Source organism: Wyeomyia smithii, chromosome 1, assembly GCF_029784165.1.
Source record: "Wyeomyia smithii strain HCP4-BCI-WySm-NY-G18 chromosome 1, ASM2978416v1, whole genome shotgun sequence".
NCBI classification, from domain to species: domain Eukaryota; kingdom Metazoa; phylum Arthropoda; class Insecta; order Diptera; family Culicidae; genus Wyeomyia; species Wyeomyia smithii.
Window position 1 is genome coordinate 155021567 of NC_073694.1, and position 26682 is coordinate 155048248.

The 26682-nt window shown below is 39.6% G+C and overlaps 1 protein-coding gene across 3 annotated transcripts in view; it reads right to left on the bottom strand.

Moving 5' to 3' along the window:
- LOC129718471 (uncharacterized) overlaps positions 1 to 19562 on the bottom strand; it is a 391795-nt gene extending 372233 nt beyond the window's left edge. For all 3 annotated transcript variants that reach the window (XM_055669261.1, XM_055669258.1, XM_055669259.1), the window contains exon 1: positions 19159 to 19562. The gene's annotated coding sequence lies outside the window, so the exon portion shown is untranslated. The remainder of the gene's footprint in view (positions 1 to 19158) is intronic.
- Between the last annotated feature and the right edge of the window lie 7120 nt (positions 19563 to 26682).

A 26682-nucleotide genomic window follows, 5' to 3' on the forward strand; every position in this document is an offset into this window, starting at 1 on the left:
CGGTTTCACTGTAGAGAATAGCTTTCATTCATTACAACAGTATTCGATGAGAAATGAGTTTTGTTTCGGTTTATATTGAAGTTAGATATGTAACTAACCTTCCGTCGGGCATTCCCATTTAGATTTAGAATTCCATTTAAATATATTTAACTGCTTAAATCTTTCTATAGCATCCTAAAATTTATTTTTCCTTCGACCTGTCTGAAAACAAGGCATAAAATTAGGAACCGCACGATTTAATTGAGAAAGGCTGCAATTGAAATATTTTTTAGCAGGTACTATGATTTAACATTTCACGTAGCTGTGATTAATAAAGAATTATACGGGAAAGTAGGTAAAGACTGACACTTCGGGTATGACACTTTCAATGTTTCACAAACTAGAGCGTTTTATGATAGTTTAGTGATGCGAATACTTTGTGATGCGTCAATACTTTTGAATGCATTGATGGTTTTTCAGCGAATAAACAGTCTAATTTGAAAACAAAACAAAATATTTATTAAAACTATAATTTATAACATATTACCATTGCAAAAATATTCAATTCTTATTAAGTAGTTTATAGTTTTTAGAACTTATTTTTAATAAATTTGAGTGTACTGGAACCATCTTCATGAGACAAACTGTCAGACGCCATCAGCAACAGTATAAAGTTTTCTCTTCATCGCACAAGAATAGGAATAGCGTACCGCTGCAATGATAAACGAAGAAAAACTAACGGTGCTCTGCACCACATATACAGTTAGGTTTTTTACGGGGAGATACCTAAAAAAAACCGCGAAATTCGAAAATCCGCGTGAAAAAGTAGAAAACCCGTAAATAAAAAATACGCTTTAATTAAGGGGTTATTTATCTTTTGCTCGAGAAAAAAGAGGAAAGTTTGGAATTCTTTTTAAGCGTCTAGCACCTTTTTTATTGCAAAAAAGTAGTAATTTTCTGAAAGTTTAGTTAATCAACAATAACAAAAACACGTTTGTTCATAAGAAATACCAATAATTTGTGGAGTAATGGCCGTTTCCGGCGAAACGCTTTTTTTTGCAGAGGTTTGCGGTGTTTACGATAGCGACCCAGCAGATCAACAGAACTCAAAAAACTCATGTTTTTTCTTCAGTTTAGAAGTGTGCCGGGTATCTGATATCATTTTTGTAGATATTTTGTTTTCAGTGCGAACGGGAACGTTTTTCCTGAAAAAATGTGTTTTGAGCGCCAAAAATTGCATTATAAATCGTTTTTCGGAAAAGTTCAACTTCGTGTATCAAAAAACAATCGTTTAACGACCGGTAAATTTAATAACGAAAATTTAAGAAAAAAGATGAAGAAAACCGGTTCAGTAGTTTCATCGCAATCGTAAACACGGCAAAGTCTTTTTTTTTTTTTTTTTGAGAAACACCATTCCGAGATAAACGCGCGTAAAGTTTCAAGTTTTATATGCGGCCGTGACGAGGTGCGCCTAAAATCGCTCTAACTCCTTCGCTATCGCTCAGATCATAATAAAAATTTGTGAAAATGTTCTCAAAAAGTTGTAGTTTAAAATGATGCAATGGAAAATTTCGATTTGTTGAAAACTAAAAAGGTAGGTAACCCCGTAAAATCCACGTAACGTAAACCATAAAGTAAATATCCGCGTAAAAAACCCCGAAACGAGTATTTAAAATTGTCTTCATTTACGGTTATTCCGGATCCGTCGGACGGCGAAGGGGTTTTTTAATGGATCTTCCATTCAATAAACACTTAAATGTTTTTGATTCCTAACCCGCGTTATCTCGATAATCCGCGTAATAAAACCTGACTGCACATATTGTACAGGTCTTTTGCTTTTACCAGCATGTTTCCTTTCAAGACATCAGTTTTTAATACGTTCTAACGGCAGGTTTACAAGTTGTTAAAGAAAGAGAGTTGTTTTCGAAAAACCTTTGCCTCCGAGACATGACATTAGTTTAATTTCGCGGAAGCAAACATTGATAGACCTGTTAGGACGGAAAGACTATCAATTTTTGTTTGATACTAATATAGAGAATATCAATTCTCAACCTGGGGTACGCGTACCCCTAGAGGCACGCGAAGGCCGTCAGGAGGTACGCGAAAGAAAAATCAGTGATGGCGGACAAAAAGCTTTTAAAACATGACTGTTACTTACCTTACCTAGCAGGCTAAGGTCGAGGTGGCTCGTGCTGTATTAAGGAATCGTCTTCATTCCACTCGGTTCTGGGCTGTATGGCGCCATGCTCCCAGGCGTCTTATCATTCGGAGGTTTCAATCTGATCAAGCCATCGTGTACGCTGTGATCCTCTGTATCTGGTACCGGAGAGGTTACTGAAAAGGGTCGTTTTAACCGGGTTGTTGTCCGGCATCCTTGAGACGTGTCCGGCCCATCGCAATCGGTTAACTTTGATCAGATGTGCAATGGGAGTCTCTCCTAGAAGCGCGTGCAGCTCATGTTTCATGCGTCTACGCCATTCTCCGTCTTCAGTCTGTACGCCACCGTAGATGGTTCGCAGCACCTTCCGTTCGAAAACTCCAAGGGCGTTGAGGTCCTCTGAGAGCAGTGTTGTCGTCTCTAGCCCATACAGGACTACCGGTCTAACTAGTGTTTTGACAGTTTCAACTTTGTACGGCGGCGCACTCGATTGGATCTCAGTGTCTTACGAAGTGCAAAGTAGGCACGATTTGCCGCTTGTCCTTGCTGGTGTTGTTGCCAGCGGTCACTAGTGATCCTAAGTACAGGAACTCGTCTACCACCTCAAGCTCATCGCCGTCTACGGTGATTCGGGATGGGAGGCTGACATTGTTCTTCTTGGAGCCTCTTCCCTTGATATACTTAGTTTTCGACGCATTGATCAGTAGTCCAATACGCTTAGCTTCCGCTTTTAGTCTGGTGTAGGTTTCCTCCACCGTCGAAAAGTTGAAAACATGGCTGCAGCAATCTAATAAACCATAGTTCAGCTTGAAACCTGGACTAGACTACCATAACATGACCTACACCTCTCTTTCTCACTCTGTCAGAACATTCCAAACCAGGGGGTGCAATTGATTTGGAAAATATCGTCAAGTGGTACGCGGAAAAAAAAGGTTGAGAACCGCTGTCATAGTAAATGGTTGGTGTTTACTAATGTCGTCTGTGCTAGGCAGACTCGCATGTGATTGGTTCATTGTTCGCGGAAAAAACTGTCTTACATTTTTTTATGCAAAACATTTCAACAAATTATTATTATTTTTTGTTCATCTATAATTTATTTGACACGGCACAAATACAATTTAATGTTTAACGGCGCCAATTCTATCTGGTAGCTTACTTTCTAAAGTATCCTAATAACTAAAAGCAAATTTTTTATCCTCGCTGCCGACTACGAGCTGAAACTAAATGTAACTTAAAGCTATAATATTTTGCATTAAAAGCACTGGTTTACTGTATGATGGTTTTCATTGCCATAGGTAAGCACATGTTCCGCTGCTGGGCCAAGATATTACGGACTGGCATATTGGGTTGTCTCCCTCGGGCCTTGAGAGTATCGTGCGGGTCTGATTGCTGTTTCCGGATCCGGGGTCTTAACGTGTTCTTGTCGTTAGGCTGGATGCAGGCGGAAGGGGGTAGGACTAAACTGGGGCGTGGATGGATTTCAGGAAAACGTATATAAGGGACATGTAGGATAGGTCACGGCTCGCCAAGACATCACGAACAGGAACAGCCGACTGCCTACCTTCGGCCTGCAGGGAAGCTATTAATTTAGACCTGGCGTCACGGTGTACAGGGCATGACCAAACAACGTGCTCTATGTCGTGATAACCTTCACCACAGGCACAGATACCACTTTCCCCGAGCCCAACACGACGGAGATGCGCGTCAAATCTATAGTGATTGGACATAAGCCGGGACATCACGCAAATGAAATCCCGACCTACATCCAACCCCTTGAACCACGGGTTCGTCGACACCTTGGGGATTATGGAATGTAACCACCTTCCCAGTTCCCCTCTGGTCCAAGCATTTTGCCAATTGATGATCGTATTCTGACGTACAAATGAGAAAAATTCATTAAAGGCAATTGGTCTTTCATAAATTCCACCGTTTGTTGCGCCCACCTTAGCCAAAGTGTCCGCTTTCTCATTGCCCGGTATCGAGCAGTGAGAAGCGACCCACGCTAAGGTAATCTGATACGATTTTTCGGATAAAGCACTCAGATGTTCCCGTATTTTCCCCAGGAAATACGGAGAGTGCTTAACATCTTCCATCGATCGGAGAGCCTCAATGGAATTGAGACTGTCCGTAAAGATGAAATAATGGTCCGTGGGCATTTTTTCGATAATTCCTAGGGTGTACTGAATTGCAGCCAATTCTGCGACGTAAACAGAAGCAGGATTATCAAGCTTATGGAAGACGGTTAAATTGTTATTGAAAATACCGAAGCCAGTGGACCCATCAAGAAGTGATCCGTCAGTGTAGAACATATTGTCGCAGTTGATGTTTCGATATTTATTGGAAAAAAATTTGGGGATCTGCTGCACGCGTAAATGATCCGGGATTCCACGAGTTTCTTCTATCATGGATGTATCGAAAAACACAGTAGAATCAGAAGTATTTGATAAGTCGACACGATTTGGAATATTCGAAGAAGGGTTAATATTATGGGACATGTGATTGAAATATAATGTCATAAAACGGGTTTGAGAATTAAGTTCGATTAACCTTTCAAAATTTTCAATCACAGGACGGTTCAAGACCTCACATTTGATAAGAATGCGAGAAGACAGGCTCCAGAAGCGGTTTTTCAATGGTAGTACTCCAGCTAAGACCTCCAAACTCATCGTATGGGTCGACTGCATGCAACCCAAGGCGATACGCAAACAACGATATTGTATTCGCTCCAGTTTGATCAAATGTGTGTTTGCTGCGGAGCGGAAGCAGAAACACCCGTACTCAATGACAGACAATATCGTTGTTTGGAAAAGCCTTATAACCACACCACACCATGAGAGTTGAAGTCTCCCAAAATCAAACGTGGCGAGGGAAGAAGTTCTATTAAATCAAAGAGCAACCGTTGCCCAACCTGTGCTCTGGGAGGAATATATATTGAGGCAATACAAAGCTCTTTACCTTGTATTGTCATTTGACATGCGACAACTTCGATGCCTGGAATCGAGGGGAGGTTAATACGATAGAAAGAATAGCACTTTTTAATCCCTAAAAGTACTCCTCCATATGGGGTGTCTCGATCAAGGCGAATAATATTAAAATCATGGAAGTTGAGATCAATATTTGAAGTAAACCAAGTTTCACAAAGGGAAAATGCATCGCATTTGTTTCTATTTATTAAAACTTTAAATGAATCCATTTTTGGTAAAATAATTCTACAATTCCACTGTAAGACAGAGATAGAATCCTTCGTATACGCAGATGAATTAGGCATCGAAGGATACAATCGCTGCAAGGAGGGGCCATTGGGCAGTCAACTGCTTCAAAAGTGATCTAACTGTTGGGAGGAATGCTGTAAGAAAAATTTTAATTGGATCGGGTACATTGAAAGTTTCAAAAATCCAGTCCACAATGTCAAAAAATTTCACTAATCCAGAGTTTGTTTCATCAACTGGATGTGCAAAAGGAACAACAGAGGTTTTAGATGTTCCTGGCAGTGCTGGGAACTCCTTCTGGGACTTTAAATTTGCAAGCCCAGGAGGAGTTTGCTTCGGTTTTTCCGCAGCACTGTTTGGTTTGTTTGTAACTTACATTTCACTTTGGGAAATCTTAGGACCTTTTCGGGGAAGTTTAGGAGAGGAAATATTTTTCCTCCTGTGGCAGACTATGCTGAAACACAGTTTCCCGACGAAACTAATTATTAAGTTAAGTCGTATGAAGCTGGAGAGATCAATAAAATGCAAATAGCTGGTAAAACATCAGTCGCGTTCGTAACATTAGATGGACTAAAGTAGGGGGATGCGTACTACAACTTACTGTTTAATAATCTCTTGATAGTGCAGTACGAAGAGCAAACGTACAAAGAAACGGTACGATCATCACGAAATTTTCAGATGCTCCTAGGGTACACGAACATTGATATCGTCGCTATCGACCGTAGGGCCGTGAAAAAGACCTTCAGGTCTTTAAGAGGGAAGCAGAGAGACTGGCACTCAGTAATAACTATGCCATGCAGACGCTCAAGTTACGAGTTGTACCAGGTATACAAACATTTTTATTATTATTATAGACCGTAAACTTCATGGTAGGACTCGCACTCGGTGGATGTGTGCCATGGAAGAAGATACACGATCTGCTGGTGTACGAAGTGACTGGAGAACAACTGCCCAGGACAGAAGAAGCTGGACATCTCTAATTCGTTTGGCCCTAGACTGGTAAACGGTCCGTCGGCCAACGAAGGAAAGTAAGTAAGTAGTGTGTTGACGTTTAAACACACACCCAATAAAAAAACCTTCGACTCCCTATGTTACCACGGTTTCGACACTGTAGGAATAGATATCCAAATGTAAATTACAACACCGGGATTCTTCAATGATCGCTTGTTGCTTATTATATTAGTATTAAACTGTTGACAACGTACTGCAACTGTAGATCTTTACGTACGCGCGTATGACGACAGAATTCCAGCCGCAGACCTCCAGGAGGTTAAAGAGAGAGATCAACTGGCTGAAAAAAAACGAAGTAGCTAAAGCTGAGGAACTTCCCAGACAGCTATTCAAACACGATAGCGAAGCACTAAGGCGCTACACTTGTTTAATGCCAAAATTTCGGATGATTAGGTAGTACGATAAGCTAGATTACTGCAGCTACCGTGCAACCACGCTACTGAACGCCGCCTACAAAGTACTCTCCTACATTCTATGTCGTCGAGTATCACACTTTTTGAAGAAGTTCATAAATGCAACGTTGGTGGTAAAAAACAGACCAAAATTACCGATTTTTCACGGGGTTTACCTTCACACGCACTGACAAAACTACCCATGCATCATCAATCATAGTAACCCATGAGTGAACAGAAAAAAAAAACAGCTCTATCAGTCGAACTCTAATGTCGAATTCGTTTTTACGGCAGGATTATACCGTCCCGGACTACAATTTGCAGCTGAAAAAAAACACTATCCGAGCAGTTGCAATGGTGTGCGTAATACCAGAGGTAGCTGTCACTTTGTTTTGTTTTGGTCATTATCGCCATTGTTTTTTGTCGCGTTTGTGCTACTGTACGGATTAGGACGATGATGATTCCAAACGCTTAAAAAGTTCCTCCATTTCGCAAATGTTTTGACAAAATAAAATCCTAGCTGATGTTTTACACGCGAAGAACGATAATCAAAGCCAACCGTTCAAAGAACGGTACCTCGCCGCGTCTAAAACGGTCATCGTATGGCAGTTCGTGGACACCGGATACGCCCGTTCCGGCATCTACAAATCTTGGCTCTATTGGACAATAATCAGAGCATCGAAAGAAAGCTCGGTTCCGGACGCTCGATTACCCTGAGCGACAAAAAGCTTCAAAGGATGCTGGAGAGGAAGAAGAGGGGCTACATCGCTGCGTGAGCTTGGCCGAGAGGTCGGTGCAACCGGCCAAACAGTGAAAAAGTACCTGGCGAACATGAACATACATGTCAGGAAGCGATAGTCCCGTCAACTCGTCTCGGAGCTGCAGGCAATGACGCAGCGGCAGCTCCTGAATAAGATGGTCAAGTCGATTTTCCCGGCAAATTGCGATGTGACGGTGGTGATAGACGACGAGACCTGTCTCACCAAGAAAGGTAACGACTGGCAGGGCACTTCGTATTTTACTTCCTCCACGAAAGAAGTAAGCGTCGAGGTGAAGTTCATTTCACACACCAAGTTCCCCAAGAAGGTGCTGCTTTGATGACAATCAGCTTTTTTCGTTCCTGACTGGCCGTGAACGGAGAAATTTATACTACGAAGTGCCTGCCGGAAGTTGCGTTGTTTATTAAGAAATACCATAAGGCCGGAGACGCGCTATTTTGGACGGATATGGCGTCGGCCCATTACTCGAAGCGATCGTTGGAGGGGATGGGCCGGCTGGATATCGATGTTGTACCCAAGTTGACGAACCCGCCCAACGCCTCCAAGTTGCGTCCCATCGAAGATTTCTGGGCGAATCTGCAGCGTAAGATCTACTCCAACAATTTTGTCACGAAAAATGAGGAGGAAGTGTTAAATAAAACGAAGAAAATATATAAAAACAAGCCTACACACAAGTTTTCGTCCGCAATGTCGAATGTTCCGGTTAACTACCAGAGGGCCGCTCGAATGGGCGTAGATTTTTTTGCAAGTAAGCTAACATAATTACTTCCCATGGGAATTTTATCAAACTCACTTATCTCAGTTATTGTTTAACACCATTCGTAAAAAGTTCATTTTTTACCGCAAACGTTACGAAGATCATGGTTGCTCGCGCCACCATGGATCTACATTTTTGCAGTACGGCAAGTCCTTCAAAAAAATACCATGAATATAACATATAGACATGTTCCATCTGTACATCGACATCGCTTGGGAATGTGTGATACGTAGGACTGGTATCAACACAAGTGGGACCCCAATAATGACATTTATAGTGCCGGGACTATTCCCAAAAAAAAAGCAAACCGGTTTTCTATGCCATTTTTAAATCCAAGATGGCGTCTTTTGACTTCTCTTTTAAGTACATGTTTTGATATGATATTTAGTTTTATTGCAATATTGTATGAAAATTTTTTCGAGGAGCTCGGGAATCCCGGGATCCCGGGAATCAATATTTCTTTTCCCAGGATCCGGGAATCCCGAGAAAAGGTAGTTCCCGGGAAATCGTTCCCGGGATTGCAAACCCTAATTAAAATATTTAAATACTCCCAAATATATTGCTAGAATAATTTGATTTTATGTTCACTCCGTAATAACTAGACCTGTCTCTACTAAACTTGGCTTTATTGTTTCTGGACATTTAAGATGCATTATAGGAAGGTAACATTAACATTGATGAAAGAAAATCTTTACACCCATGAATATTATTTAATATATTAAACCGAAAGCGTATGCCAACTTTCTTTCCAATCCAAAATGATCGTTCAAGTCTTCATATATTCCAGTATCCCCGACTTAAACATTTTCTATAAACCCCCCAAATCTATGTAATAAACTAATCCCCTACTGGTTTTCTGCTGGACAGTCGCTAAGTTCGTTTGAAGTAATGCCACTGAATCTTGTGCTGAGATAAAGACTGTTATAGCTAGAAGGAATAATTGAAATGGAATATTTACAAACAACTGACTAGAAAGACGTGCATGCTTTTGCTTCCTTTTCACAGACTTCCATTACACGGACGAGACACAGAATTTTCAGTACAGCCCTACTGGACAAACAGATTGGTTAGAAGCCGTATTGTTTGTTCTCTTCTACGTTTGCTAGAACTCAGTGCCAGGTTATCCACTCGAAAGTGCTGCAATATTGAGTGTTTCGAATCTCGATTGGCATTTTTCGACTGATCTCCTCCGACTTATTGATGCCTATAGCTATCTAGTTTATAGGAAATTCTCTTGCACAGTTTATACGAATTCGAAAAGCAAAGATACCAGCATTTTGAATCCAAACATTCAGTGACTAAAGCAGTTCTCACGAAAGAACAGTGTATGTACTTTTAAACTTTCTTTGATATGTGTGCGTACGGCTCAGACAAAGTATAAGAGAGATGTTTCGAGAATTATACAGAACTTATGCTTGCCACAAAGCATGTGAAATTTCCCAAGGTAATAAATATCTATCTCCTACCATTATTACCATTAATAGCGAAGCCAAGTGAAAGTTAGTTCCCGGCTGTCCAATACTGTTCCACTACAACCCCAATCAAGAGCAGCTAGAGAGTCATTGGCGAAAACATGCTCCTCATAAATATAATAGAGCGGCAAACTAATCTCCTTATTCCAATTAATGTCGTGTTTATTTTCTCTTGCACACACACGCACCAAAGAACAAACATATCACTGCATCATTTCAGCAGTCGTCACGCCCCGGACCTTCGCTACACTGAGGGCGGAGGTTCAATTAATCCATAACCAAAAAGTTTCACCCGAGACCGAGCCTTGTCAGCGGGATTAATCTTGCGGATTGCGAACAAGAAAAAGAATGAAGGGGCAAAACTTTTGCTTTTTCTCATCTGTCAGCCTCCTACGTAGCAAAACTGACTGTCGGAAGCTATTCGGCATCAAACTCACACGCACATACGCAGCGATATAATCTGACCGATTAGGCGAGAGCAACAAAAAGCAATGCCCCAACCCCGATAGCCAATCAAATCGAAGCATCGCGTAGTAAAGAGTTGGTCACTCGGTAGAATGTTCGCAGGGGTTATGAACTAAATCCTTCTGGTATTATGATTATGAGCAATTTGACTTCGCCTCTTTTTCAATCTGCTGCTCGCCCCTTCTCCGTCGATACGCACGGGGTCAAATAATGTGGCCACCCGAGATTAAAGCAACTCGATACTGAGTAAAAAAAACTATTACTGTAAAATATCTTCGACCATCAAATAATTCCTTTATAGCAATGTTGTAATAAAATTTTATCTTTATGCTTCCATCTTAATACACTGGACCACCCCGTCGGCAACGTTTTTCCTCCTCCAGCTGCCTGGACTGCATTCACCCGGACGCAGATCTCTGCTACCGCTCACTCCGGACAGAACGGGCGATAAGGTTTTACCGGCAAATCGGTCGTTCTGCATGGCACACGCTCTGATCTTGTGTAATATGGTCGTCATCATAACATGAAAGCTTTCAAACCAAATGAAAGCAGCTCGATACAAATCCGGTTTTTCCTCCGGCGGGAGTCATTCGCCGCGCGTTCCCAACTGCGACTGCCGCTGCAAGCACGGTTCACGAGTGTGGATTCGAACGCAACAATATCATACGGCAACAGGATGATTTCCGGTAATGATACATAAACCAGAGTATCGAGTAATAACTGGAAATACATTTGAAAGGAACTGCTACAAACTACCGTCACAGACAGAGTTCAAATCAAAAATCAGTTTTGATTTTTTATCAAAGCAAAAGTCACCCGAGTAACAATAACAGCTAAATTCTAAGATTCCCGTAACCAATAATTGGCGTAAAAAAAATTTGTAGAAAGTTTTGCATCACAGGTTCTGGCAGCTGAACTGCTACATTACTTCAACACTCATTATCACGATGCACATGAAACTGCATTGGTCGACCTCTCGTCGCTTTATTTAAATTGTTTCTTAGCTGTCCGAAAAAATGGATCTCGAACAGAAACGTAGTGCTGTGATAGCCTTGTTCCGAGCTGGAAAACGGCAAAAGGAGATAAGTTCAACTACTGTGATGGCACCTGTCATGGTGTCATGGTCATGGTCAAAAAGTGCCTTAATCGAAATCCTCCACGTAGTGCTACTAAATTGGGGGTGGATAAATTTAGTCCAACTCGTACAAGATCTAGAATTTTCAATAAGGCAGGAACGAGAACCGGTGAAGAATTCGAAGGTACTGGCAAAGAGGACCACGGTAAACAAGATTGGAGAATATCGTGTTTACCAACGAGAAACTTTTCACCATACAATGGTTTGTGAATAAACAAAACGACACAGTTTGTTTGGTTGCCAGATCATGAACCTGTTCTGATTAGCTTACGATGATTATTTGGGTCGGAATCACCCGTAATGGCCGGACTCCGCTGGTTTTTGACCCTGAAGGAGTGAAAATCAATCAAAATACATATCGGCGAGAGCTAATTCTGCAGAACTTCGCTTCGTCGAATCGTAGGCACGATTTCGCCACCTGAAGTATGTTGAAGGCCAAAGCCTGCACTAAGAAATATGAAGGTGTGGAAGTCCCGAAATGACATCTGTTGACCGCTTGAGATGAAATACCACAAGAAAACCTGCATCCCTCGTACAATGCGTTGAACTTGACGAATAAATTTTCAAAAAGTGGTATGCTTTCAAGTGAATTTGAATGAATTTGAAACAGCATGTTTTTGTTTTGATATTTTTTTCTGTTTGTTTCAATGTAGCACTTCAATTGCCGCACCCTGTATTTTAAAAGCAAGGCAATGTTGATTCCAATAGTAAATTAAGTTAAAAAAAGAAAGGTCAGGTTTTAGAGACTCAACCGAAGCTCTGAAAACAATTTGATAACAAAATCATTAAAATATATTACGTAAAAACCTGCTTTTCTGCGAAACCCGCACAAAAAACACGTGATATTTCGAAATTCGCGAAAATTTGAAAATTTTTATACAGAAACCGGGAAAGTCTCAAAATCCACCAGAGGAAATTACACCGTTCTGCCTGTAAAAATATTTTAACCATTAATAGGCACACGCCTCGGTAAAGTTGATTTACAGTATGCGGCAGAAAAATATGCGAAAATGTTCAAACGTTAGTTTGTGTATCTAATTACCTGTTTTGTTGGACAGTGTATTCGTTTGCATTCACTTTTAAGTGCTGCAACAAAACATGGAAACCTATTTATTGCCAATAAGTGAAAATGTACGCCCAAGAAGTTATAACGAGTTCACTGTTCGCCCAAGAGACGCCGAAAGAGATTGCCGAGCCTGTTAAATTTCATTTGACCACAGTTTATCGCATCAAAAAGTCTCTACACAATGACCCTGAGTAGTGAAAGCCGGAAAGTGGACGTGCTCGGTTTGCACGTACGCAAATCATGATCAAAGCGGTTCGTGCACAGATTGCTTGCCACCCGGTACGCGCGCGAATCGGTCAGAGCAAGAGTGGGACGTCACTTGATCGCGAGGCAAATAAAAGAATTACGAGTGACTCGTTCGAAGAAATTGCTTCTTTGGCTGGAGAAGGAAAAAAGAGAATCCTGTTCTCCAACGAAAATATTTCCAGCGTCGATGCTGTGTCCAACAACCGCACAGCCGGAGGAGTACGTTCGAAAGGCGTGTTCTAGCTTCCGGTGTCGTCTCAAGGATGTCATTGCTAAAAAATAAAGGACACATCGAGTAAATTTCTATTCACCAAGAAAGTGCGGCTCAGAACAGCGTCTGATCTTCATGTTAGGAGCGACTTATCGACGTCCTGCTGTCAGAGTAGAACTCTAAACATAGCTGACACGATGATCCCCCCGCGAGACCCCCTGTCTCGTGGAAGGCCCAACGAGCCGTCCCTGAAAACAATATAAGCGGGCACCGGGCGGCTACTTTCTAACAGAGTTGTGGCACCACCGGCAAGCTGGAAACCGGCTTCATAGTACTGAGCAAGATGCGCCAACGCGTGGGGGTTGCAGCCGATAAACGCAATGTTGTTCAAGTTGAGGATGCAGTGTAATCGGGCCTGATAGCCTGCACGCTGTGTCTAATGATAACAGCCATCGGTGCGTAAACTTTGTGGCCTCTTGTGGTATGGCAGTCCGAAGTACCTTCTTCCCTCGCAAAGATATCCTCAAATCACCCGACCAACAGACAGAGAATCAAATCGACCAGATTCTAATCAACGGCAGGTTCTTCTCCGACATCATCAACGTTCGCACTTACCGCAGTGCGAATGTAGGTACGGACCACTACTTAGTAGCTGTGTGCACGCACTCAAAACCATCGACGGTGTATAACACCCGCTGAACGCCGCGATCTACAATTGAGCAACTGCGGGACGCCGGGAATACGCGCTGCAGCTGGAGGCAGCGTTACCCACGGAAGAGCAGCTTGGAGCGCTTCTCTTGAAGATGGCTGAATCCGCTGTAGCGCTACTAGGTACAAGGGTCTCAAATCATGGAAACGACTGGTTTGAAGGCGAATGCAAACACTTAGTCGAGGAGAAGAACGCAGCACGGGCGAGAATGCTGCAATACCGTACAAAAGCGAACGTGGAACGATACCGACATGCACGAAACAGCCAAAGCTCAGTCCTCCGAAGGAAGAGGACCGAGAGCGATGGAAGAGCTGTACAAAGCTAACGACACTCGGAAGTTCTACGAGAAGCACCGAGCACTGGGCCATTGTCAAGATTTGGGAGGAAGAACGAGTACCGGAAGAGTGGCTGGAAGGTATTGTGTGTCCCGTCTACAAGAAGGGCGACAAGCTGGAGTGCTGCAATTACCGGGCAATCACTCTGCTGAACGCCGCCTACAAGGTACTCTCCAAAATACTCTACCGTTGACTATCACCTTTTGCGAAGCAGTTCGTGGAGCACTACCGGGCGGGATTCATGGGTGCCCGTGCCATCACGGATCAGATATTCGCGGTTCAGCAGGTTATGTAGAAATTCCGCGAATCTACTTGACATCTCTAGAGAATAGGTTTTGAAAAAGTGGATTTTCCCATATGAAATCGTATGGAAACTTTGAAAATCGGGTGCAAATCGGGCGTTTCACCGATCGATCTGAAAAGTTACACAGTTATTATGGCACCCATAAGGACCACGAAAAGTGCATGGGAGCTAACATTTATTTTTTATCCCACCCTACTGGGCATGTCGTAAGGTAAAGATGGTTCTTCAGACCAATCCGTCAGAGACGAGACGGAGAGGTGCACAGCGGGCAAGGTGGATCGATCAAGTGGAAGACGACCTATGCACAGAGTTGCCGTTTTGAAATCTGTGTTTTGACGATAAAAATCTGTGAAAATCTGTGATCAGCGAAAAAAAAAACTGTGATCATATCTGGAGTATGAATATTTGTTAAAAAAAACGAGACGAGATTGATTGAAACATTAAATTTTTCTCCACTCGCATGAATTAACTATTAAGCTTTTAAAATTGCATTGGAACAGTCAGTCAACTTGTTCCTCAACTAAGTGTTTTTCAGGTTGGTATTGAGACCAGATAAGCTGCGCATCAGAGAAAGTGGTCATGAATTAGTCAGAAGAAACTCATCCATACGTTGGATACGGTAACCCGATCAGAAAGCCAAAACAAAAGTGTAACAGAAGCTGTAAGTTTGTTGTGAGTAAAACATCTCAGGTTTTGTTTTAAATTTGATCCCGTGAGGTGTAAAAATAACAGAAATTATAACAATAATGATTCTACTAGTATCAAACCCATATCAAAATTTGTTACCTACGTATCAGCTTTCTAACAAAATATGATAGCATATAGAACACCATAATAACATTCGTTGTTGGAAACAGCAAGTTTTGATAGAAACGAAAAATCCGCTAGACTTGTTTCAGAACACCTTCATTTCAGGATTTGTTGTTATAACTCATTCAGATTCTATTCAGTTATCAAAAACATACTGGAAAATACAAAATCGTATCAAAATATGTTACTTGTATCTTTTGTTGATAGACTTTTGTAATTTTTCAGCTATGCTCTTCTGATCGGGAAACGTCAAAATATCGTAAATTCAATCATAATGAGGTGATATTCAATCAGTTCACCTCTTTGCACACTTCATTGAGATAACTAAGCAGCATATAGCGCGAAAAACTAGCATTCCTAGATGGAATCGATAAAAAGGCAAATGTCGGAATTGTAAACGAATTCGAAATTTGCGAAAGGAATGACTCCGGATAGTCGAACTATTTTCTACGGATGATTATTCGAGCTTCCGGAAAATCGTATCTTCGAATTAATGAGTTTAACCTGTAGAATGTAGGTAATTTGCTATTTTCGGCATTTATGGGAAAAATCTGTGAAAATCTGTGATTTTCCAAAAATATCTATCATCGGTGATCACAGATTCTGTGATTCGAAAAAGGGAAAAAATCAGTGATTTTACAGAAAAATCTGTGAAAATGGCAACTCTGCCTATGCAGACTGCAGAGCTGGCGAACTGCAGCCATGAACCGAGTGGAATGAAGCCGACTCTTACGTACAGCAAAAGCCGCACTACGGCTTGGGACTGTTTAATAAAGTAAGTATCAAGTAAATTTGTTGGTTAGGACCTTATACAGATACCTAAATAGAAAATGTTGATATTATTGCCTAAAATTACTTCAAATAATATTTGAAAGTAACACCATGAATTATCGCATTTTTTTTCCGCCGTACCCTGTATATGTCAGCAAAAAGCATTTTGTGCTAACGGGTATCTAACTTTGGGGATATTTCCTGAGCCGAGTGCCTATTACGTGCGTGTGTGGGAACCTATTTGTAGATCTCACTGTCTGGCAGTGAAATTATGAACAGAAAACAAATGCAGCTTTTTTTCATTGCTGCAAATATCTTAGTTTCGGGATACAAAATGACTGAGTACTTGCAGTACATTCCGGAGACATTTTCCATTTGTTACGCACCGCCTCAAAATTATATTACAATTTTTTAAATTCTCTTATTACTTTCAGACTTTCAGTCCATTTCCACATAAAAAAATTGATCCGTGTTCAAGGAGACTATTATGTTTATTTTTTAAATGGAAGAGTAGCAAAATGAGAAGGAATAAATACCTAACACTAAAATAATTGAACTAAAAATAATAAAAATAAATTTAAAACAAAATAAATGATATTTATGTCCATTGCAGTTAAACCTTTTACGCTGAAAAAACACATCACGGTTCATCCACTCAACACACATACAAGCTTTCACGCAAGCGCTTGAAGCTGTACATGGACATTGTTTTCTACCACTTGATGTTTCTTTTGTTTGTTACTTCCAATGTATGAAGTACAATTTTGGAAGCAACTAACACTTTTGAACTACCTCCTGCCTGTTCACTATTCAATAAGGTCTACGCGCTTTTCTCCATTACTCAAAAATGGTACGAAATACCGAGAAAGCAAAGCCTCGGTGCTACATTCCGATTCGGAATTTGACCTTCTGTTTTTTTATACACAGACTTTTCAGCTGACTGTTTAGTGTACAGGACAATTGCGGGGCTAGCGCTACGACCCTACTGACACTAACAGTCTCTCCCGCGCCGACACGCGAACCTACGACGACTGGCTTGTTAGGCCAGCATCGTACCTTGAGACCTTCTGGGAGATGCTACCGATGGTCTCAAGGTACGATGCTGGCTAGATGAAATACCGACCTCATTTCAATCGCGTTTCCGTTTTAGGCCACACGGAATTAGTCGAATGTATTTTGAAGCTTTTTCACAGCTTTACAATAGTGGTGTCAAGTTCAAAATCTTGCTACGTTACATGTTTTACTGATATATTCCAAGATGGCGGCCAATTTTTTTCTACTTAAAAAAAAAGCACTATCCTTCCTCTTTAAACGACGTTCTATTTGATAGGACTTAACGACTAATTTCACAGATATAGATCAATAAAATGATTGTATTGTATTTGAAGACTTGGTTTCTATATTGAATCGAAAATGATTAAGAATAAAACATAACTAAACGAACTGTTTTTGGTCTCATTTTCAACTGGATTAACGTAGAAAGGAACAAATTATTTTTTTTTATTCTTGCTTATTTTTCGTCGGTCTAGTTCCGCCACTGTTGTGGCCAATCACCGACGCCCAGGGAGGCGACTCCACACCCAGGACCCTAACTCACGACACGTTTATTAACGGACCGGCGCCAACGGCTTTACTTCCTCATGCGATGGAAGGCGTGATCCCAGAGATTTTTCACCTCAGAAAATTGCCCTGATGAAATATATTCGGGTGTTCATATTTTGAAACTAGAGGGGTGAAACTATGATCCTACGAAAAAACATTTAAGGTACATTCACTATGTATGAAAACCTTCTTTAAACATAGCGTGACATGCACTATGGCTGTTGAAACTTGCATGCGCTGTATAGTGCTTATTCCATTGGTATTCAGATAACGTATGTATACGTGCAAATTGAAATTTGGTAGCACTTCAACTCCTTTTTTGTTCAAAATTTGAAACAAATTCAATACAACTAATGTATCAAACAACTTTATGTGATTCTACGTCAACCTTTCGGTCGTGGTTTTGCACACAACTCGTGTGATTTTTTTCCGAAAGGACAAAATTACTGTCTCCAACTTTACCAAAGACATTCTACCAATCAAGCAAACCGTTGCGGCGTTTGGAGAGCATTTTAACTTTTTTCCAGGATTTTCCAGTTTTCTTCCAGGATCAGACAATCATCGATGTTATTCTAATCTTTTCTAGTTTTTATTAATAAATAAGATTTATTAAAATGTACTTTTCTTTACCAAAAGTTGTTTTTTTTTTTCGAAGAGACAAAATAATTATCTACATCTTTTCTGAGGATCGAGCAAATATACCGTTTTGGCTCTTAAAATCTTTTTAATAATCAATGACCATTTTTCATAAACCCTTTTCAAAAAAGTCGTGAATAAACAATACTAATAGCATTAAATAACATATCTAACCCATAGCCAACCTCAAATGTAGCCTCAAACCCTGCAAGCATGAGCATAGCGAAATTTAGCATCGATGCATTCCACTCAAAGTGATAGCAATATTAAGATTTTGGCAGGTTTTCGATACTGGAGGCTTTGATATAATTTCTTTCAACATATCAAATCAAAGCTTAAATTACTCTGTTCAATGTGTGGTTTGGATTTCGGATCAAGCTCGGTTAGCAAAAGGAAAAAAAAAGTTTTGAAAATCACTATTTACATCCCAAAAGCTTTAGATTTCTTGTCTTAGTTTTACTTCAAACAGGGGAAATAATAATTTTGGGGAAAACTGGTTAATCTGGATCAACAAACAACAATTCAATACTGATGTGAAACACGTACGATTTGTATATTACTGAAATTATTTATTTGTTTTAAATTCAACTAAAATTGCACAACTTTGATATTTTTAGGCATGTTTTCGAGCTGGGAGTCACCTTCCTAAATTTCACAACCACGTTAAATTATATTATGTATTACAGCTTATTCTCAGTTTAACAATATCCCAAATGTTTACATTCCCGGACACCGATGATAAAATGCATATTGATCCTAATCGAGAAACTGAAATCAACAGCTTAGTTTTAAGCGAAAGCTATTAAAATGTATGAATAATCCAGACAATCATCTAAAATGCTACAGTACCAAGTTTTTCTCCAAATAACGTCGCAAAGCTTTTTTTTCCAATGCTCACCCAAAATGCTAATCCAAACTGAGTGGGCTTTGAGCCATTGGATTGTTTTTACTTTCGAATTGAAATGTCCTTTCGCTTTTAAAATGTGCTCAAATTCGCGTCTATATAGTACCCCACACTTTAACACGTTTCACCGCCCGCACGAAGCACACCTCAAAACGACCATAATGATGCTCTAAAATTAGTACAAATGGCCCTCAAGACAGAACTTACCTTAAATTTAATCAACAACCAGAACGATTTTTCCTTGTGCTTTTCCTTCGTCGTCGTTCCAATCCGTCCGGACTCGATGACGGTGTCCCTGCTGCAGCGCTGCCACAGGGAATACAACTTCTCCCTTTGATTTTTACCTTTACTTTTCTCAACCTTCTTTTCTCACGTTTGCTAAACGCTTGCTTGAGTGCACACTTGCCACCTACAGCTGTGATTCGCAAACCACAAACTTGTGCACATACACTCACACCAACCTGTGAAGATTTAGGCTCCCCTCTCAGTTGTTTTGCACTGGCTTTGTCGAGTCGAGTAGGCAAATTACGTGTCACGCCAGCACGGGGCACCGAGGGTTGACACCTGTCGACAGCGACTTTTCAACCGGTCAATGTAGTGCCGAGGGTGTCCTGGAATGAAAAAATAAGAAAAGAACAATGCTTTCTATTAATTCACTGGAGTTGTTTGAAATTCTTGGTGAAAAATAGAGTACCAATGTTGCATAGTGGTAACAAAGATATTGTCAAATTTTCCTTACTAGATTTCAGTAATATGCAGTTTACCACTAGTATACTTGCAATATGTTCAAAATTAATACAGAAAATTAAAGAAAAATTCAAACAAAAAATAGTAGAACGGTTATTCGGATGCACAAAAATTTGTCTCGCTATCCCCGTGTCTCGGTAACGCTGCTGGTCGAGGGGTCGGAGGCCCTTCTCTGGAAGGCAGCGCGGTCTGTCCTGGCCACGAATAAATCGAATAAATTTTCTTCGCCACCCATTTACCTTCTGCTACCACAGTGAACATTCATTCTACCTGTAGCGGCGGCAGACAGGATTTCAACAACAGTTTCTCACAATGGTTGTTCAATTTCAGCCAGCAGCGAAGAAAGTTTCGTGAGATGAAGTAGAAGCATTCCGAATAAGAATCGATTGGAATTTGATTCCTGCTTCGGTTTGGTTTATTTTTCTTTCCTTTCCTAAATACTCAGACCGCCTGCCGCTGCTGGTTCGCTTTTTCGGGATGCATTTTTACCACCCTTCGGCACGAAACTGTAATTATATTACATTGCTGCATCCGTGCCACGGAGCCAAAGGGCAAACATCCGTGGAGAAGCGGCCTGGAAAAGTAGGAATGACAGAAAAATGTATAGTGAAATTTTGCGCAGAATTTATGTCGATTGAATTATCCCTATTGCATTGTGAAATTTATTCCATTCCACTGGATATCCTTACTCAGCAATGCGAATATCGATATCAGTTGGGGTCTAATTCTGATAGTGCGGCTCGTGAAATGTTCTAGTGACAATGTCGGAAAAATCTGCGGAATGCCGTACTGGCCTCTTAAACTATATTGCCAATAATAATGGAATGGTATACAATAAATAAATTGTTAACTGAAGCATCTTCGATTTTTTGCTGGCTTGTTTTTTCAATAAAAAAAGAGGCACCGTTAATTCAGTTAATTAACATAAATCAATGATGTGTTTTCACGATTTCTACTCTGAATAAATAAAACAACCCACATTTCCATCACTGGAACACAATGGCTCGCATTACAGTGGGTCTCCTCGTGGAAACAGTGCCCTTCATTTCAAGCGAAGCGGATTCAATTTATCAAAACTATGACATATATATTTCCCTGGTCATCAAATTTCATTTTGTTTTTATTTTATTTTTTGCATCTATTCAATTTCACGAGAGAATAGATGCGCCTCCGTTAGGTTATATTCGATGGAAACGCTCTGTACTATGTAAATAAACATTTTTTATTTATTCAATGGTGTCAATTCCCTATAACAAAATTAAACGAAACATAAACCATTTTACGAAAAAAAAACTTTTATTTTCATGAGAATGTGCAAATTGCATCGAGCAGTGTAATGCAAAATTTCGTTAATGTCGGTTTTTGTGAATACGAATGGAACATAATTAGGGCGTAAAACCCAGCTGAACTGAAAGCGGACGCAACAAACGAACGTCAGCTGGCCCCAAGATGGACAGATCCAGCGTTGGCGGACGGAAGTATGAAATTGTTTGACATCGTTTAGTCTTGCCAACGGATGCGGGATATGCTTGTGGTGTGCGGAAGTTTCGGTCACCCCCGTGCCAAAATGACACGAGACACACACACACGACATCCGCTGCCCGGACGGGGTCAGAGCAAATGGCGACATTTTTGAGACACTAGTATTTGGTCATTTATTTAGAAGAATAATGTAAGCACTGAGCTTGTTGTCTTTACCAATGCAAAATGTCGATGTCCAGCTCTCCACACATCACAATGGCGGCTGTTGTAAATCGAGACGCGTTTCACTCGGCAACACAAACGAGGTCAGATTTATTTCTATTCTGATAAAGTGCACGAAGACCCAAGACTGATTCCATTCGCCATTTTGATTCTTTCGAGAATAGTATATTCATGAAAGCAGTATTTGGAGAGTAAATGAAACAATTTCGCGATTTTGAGCTAATTTTGACGTAAAACTACGTCTCTCAGGAAGTTCAGCTGCATAAGATGTAAAATGAAAATCTTAAACCAAAAAAATGCCAATAAATCGGTTAGTTTTCAATGGATTTCCTTCGTTCTTGCAGCAATCGATTGGAAAATCTACTAAAAATCCTCCCAAACACAGAAAATTGTAATTTTATTATTCAAGCTATTGTACTATTGAAAATTGACAAGCCTTGCCATAATGAAAAATTCGACCTCTGATTGGTCGTTGTATGGTTGCTTTCCCAAGCACGGTCGTCAGAATTATAGACATAGTAAATTGGAATGTACTATTTGGCCTATATAAGAGCCTGTTTCAGCCAAAACTGCTTATATTAGTTCTAGACAGCGAATACAGTCTCTCTACAATTATGGGTCAGTCAACGTGTTGTCTGAATGTTCAAAAATGGATATAAAATCGGAAAAATTATCAACTACGAATGTTCTACTATCAATCTCTGTGTTCTGATGTGTACTTTCGATTAACAATTAGTTTCACTGCAGTTTATGCGAGTAAATCGGTTGGGAAGAAAAATATCACTTACATAGCAAAAGACACAATTATGGGTCACTTTTGGCATTCAAAATCATTTAGTCTATAAAATCGTCAAAATACATAACGCAAGTTATTTTATTGTTGTAAAAGCTTGATAACAAGTTATTTTATTCAGTCTTTATGCATTATCATGTGAAAGTAATAAAAATTGCTAAAATATGGACTCACCCACAATTGTGCACCGCAAAATGTAACATTTCTACAATTATGGGTCACTTCACTTATTGCACCGAGCAGAATTATAGTTTTAGTGACATTTTCAACTTCAAATCATTTTAATCGTATAAATGAGGTTACAAGTGAGTAACAAAAAATACCACTGCATATAAAAATTATTCTGTTTCGTGAGAATAGAAGTATTTGCGTAAAAGTGACCCATAATTGCACCTGACCCATAACTGTGGCACTGTAAAACAGTCCTTACTCAGCAACAGCAGCAGCAGCAGCAGCAAAGCAGCGAATAGCAGTAGCAACTGTGGCAACAGATAGTAGCAGCAGTTGTAGCGGGTATCAGAATCGATAGTGGCATGGCCAGCTGTTGCAGCGGCACTTACTGCAATAAAAAGCTATCTTTGTGCGGTAGCGGGCAGCATCAGTAATACGCAAATTCACTATAATTCTTCCCACAGTCGAGGCAGGTAAACGTCATCTGGAGCAAAAAGACTATTCAATTAATTAATCCCAATTGAGTGTATTCCCAAACCTATTCCAAGAAATACATTGACATAAGACAGGTTGTCGTATTCTACGTTAACTCTGCGGTTGTGTCTTATAAACAACCTCTTCAACTATTTTATGTTTTTGCGGTCTAGCTACAAAAAAGCTAAACTTTCGCCTTGTGGGAGTTTTTTTCACTTTGCGGACTGCACCAAAACTACATTTTTCTCTCCCGAACTACACCTTTCGGGCTTACTTTTAAAACACCAACAACAAAAACAAATGCTGTTAAACGCCGTACGAAAAAATGACAGCTGAGTGTAGTTTCGTTTGGCTGTTCGTTTTCAAGCTGCAAAAGGTAGTCCGGGACGGTGTAGTACCGTCGTGAAAACGAATTCAGCATTAGTCTGGACTGACACTGACTGGTCTGACCGACCACATCGAAGTAGGGGAGGAGTACCAGTTATAGCAATACCTAAAAAATGTATTAGTTATGGCATGAACCAGTTATGGCCCATGGAGTGTAAATGGACTATTGCCATAACTGGTACCATTGCGCTTATGCAATATAGCCATAACTGGTGCACTTACCCTGAATTTCGATAAAATACAGATTTCTTGGACTGATATTTTAAACTTTATTAAATATAAAGAATACAAATTTTATTTTAAATAAGCCTTCCTGTACGTGAGGAAGAAACAACGGCCGCCTGGAACAAAGTCTGTTATAAAAAAGTTCTACTTTTACCTAACCTGCTGAAAAACCTCAGAGAAACAATTCTCTTCTACGGCTTTCCCCTTCCCTCTAGCTTTTTAATTTTTGCCGTTATCCCTGTCACTTGTAGTTAACTAGAAAAAAAAATCTTGTCGCTATTTTTTCTGTTGTCAACTCATTTCATTGTAATGTGGCCTTCGTTGTTTCTAATGGAGAACAGGGTGTCTAATATCAGCACTTTATTCCGGCGAAGGAATGACGGAAAAATATATTATTTCAGATTATGCAACGGAAGGTTGCATCGAATATCTATTAGAGTGGGACACTGTTATACGAGAAAAAAACGATAATGTTATTTTTTCGCTCCCATGCACTTTTTGTGTTCTTCATGAGTCCTCTAACAACTGTTTTATTTTGCACCCGATTTTTAAAGTTTCCATACGATTTTATATGGGAAAATCTACTTTTTCAAAACTTGTTCTCTAGAGATGTCCAGTGGGTCTTAAAAATGTATCGATACACGATATTTATAGGAAATTTTCCTTGGAAAAACTCTTCCAAAGACCGTACAGCGCTACGATGTTTGTAGAAAAAGTTTGTTCCATCAAACTGATTAAATATCTGACGAAGGGCTCACAATTAAATTTTTCTAGCAATACCGTTCAACCGGTTCAACCGATCGATCTGAAAAGTTGCACAGTTGTTATAGGACCCATAAGGAACACGAATATCTATCTATCTGTCTATACGAATGGATTTACAGTGTTCTACCTGGAAAGAGGCTGCTGAACATCGCATCTCTGTACACCTAACAATTGGCCCCGAAGTTAGTATAACAAACAAAAGGTCAAGTTCCGATTGTGAGGTGTAACACCAAGGTTTTGCTCAGCTATCTAGCCCTATGATCACATCGATGGCAAATTCGTCATTGTGTGTATGTTTCCTGCCTCCACCAAATTTGTGATAATTTTTTTCTGCAAGCGCTGGAGTTGTCAGCAGGAGAAATCTCCCTCTTCCTGTTCGTAGTGATACAAGGTTTCTTTTTGCGCCCTGTCATTCCAGGTAATACAAAAGAAAGGTTAAAAAGATAAAATCAAATTTAAAATTTAATACAAAAAATCGACCTAAAACCTAACCTGCGAGGAGTCTTTAAAACAGGTACTGTCGAGCAGTCAAATGTCAATCCTCTGGCAACCGAAAATTATCTCTAACGTTTTCATACTTTCTTTGATGCTACAAATTCGAAAAGGGGTTGATGACTTTAATTATGGTTAGTATGATTTATTTTTAATGAACTTTTTATTTAAAGCCGCATTTTTTTGTTAAAGCAATATTTTAATTTTTTTTTCAAATTTTCTTACCTGTTATGCCTTGTTGAATTCCTTCATTTAATTCTTCTTTTTCCTTTAAAATTTTAAATATTTTCTTGTAAAATCTCTGCCAACTGAACTTTTTTCCTAACTATTTTCGGTTAATACTTTACTTGTTTAAAGCCTAAAACTTTTTGAAAGTTTTGAAGAAACCCAGAGGCCGTTTTGAAATTCAACCTGAATTTTTTTCAGAACAGCCTAAATGATCGAATACTGAGTAATTCCACAGAAAAACAGGCAATTAATTTAATCGACCATTTTTGATTTCGCTGAAACTTTGCATAGACGTTTCTATAGGCAAAAGATGCCATTTTGTGCTATTGGTTGAATTTTTTGGAACACAACTCATTTTTGAGAAGCTTTTGAAAAATGCTATTTTGGGAAGGTATTGATGATTAGAAATAGTTTTAGGGCCAAAACGGTTTGTTTGATCGGTTGACGTCTTCGGCAAAGTTGTAGATATATCAAGAAAAAAAAGTTATGCTATTTTGAAAACAGTTTTTTTCGAGGGGCATATATTTTTGGAAGGACAAAATAGTTATCTACAACTTTGCCGAAGACACTATGCCAATCATTCAAACCGTTTTGGCTAATATTTTCAATTTCCAATAGAGTACTCTATGGGGAATTAGAAATATTTTTACAGTCAAAACGGCTTGTTTGATTGGCATAGTCTCTTTGGCAAAGTTGTAGTAATTTTGTCCTTTCATAATGAAATGTACCCTGTGAAAAAAAAAATAAAATTTTGTAATTTTTGTGAAAAAAAATAAAATTTTTAAAAAATGAGCTTCTTTAGATAATTATTTACAATTTTTCTTTCAATTTTTTTTCAAAATTTAATAATATTTTTAGAGTGTATATTTTTTCAGAAAGACAAAACTATTATTTATAACTTTGTCGAAGGCCTTCCCGAAATAGCATTTTTCAATAGCTTCTCAAAAATGAGTCGTGTTTCAAGAAAGTAAATCAATAGCACAAAATGACATCTTTCGCCTATAGAAACGACTAAGCAAAATTTCAGCCAAATCAAAAATGACGATTTAAGAAAAAATATTAAAACTGGAACATTTTGTTGTGGACCTGCTCTACTGTCGGATATGAATATTTCCGGTAACAAGATGATGCTCAGAATTTGAGAGTTCAAATCTAAGGTGGCGATTTCTGGTTTCTGGAGAACAGCCCAAGATGGTCCAATATCACCCTGTGTAACGTGTTCTACACGCAAAAGTTCAAGTCTTGTACAAGCATTGTGTCTTCCCGATTCGCACAAATTTTGCACTAAAATCGCACAAAAAATGTGTGAAAAGGATAACGCAACAGTTGTACTGCGAATACATTGACACAGATTGAAATCAGAATATGCATCATATATCGACACTATATTTCTCACGTCGAGTGTATTAGTGACTGCTACTCATGGAGCAGTGCAAGCAGCGAACAACAACTTGTGAACTCACTAGATTTATATAGCTATAATGCTCGATCCATTTATCTCGATGGATTTGGTCATTTGAAAGTACCATTGAATGATTTGCAAAAAAATAACGAAACAAAATTCTGTTCACAACATTTTGTAATCAACGGTAGCTTCACCGAAAACCCTCCATTCCACAAAGCCACATAAGCGTTGCTGATTTTTTATGGCAACACTTTTAAATTGTGAATAATTATTATTTCTCATCCTGTGCAGCTTTTTTCTCAAGCGACGAAAGAAATTTCTCTCTCGCTCGTAGAATTCC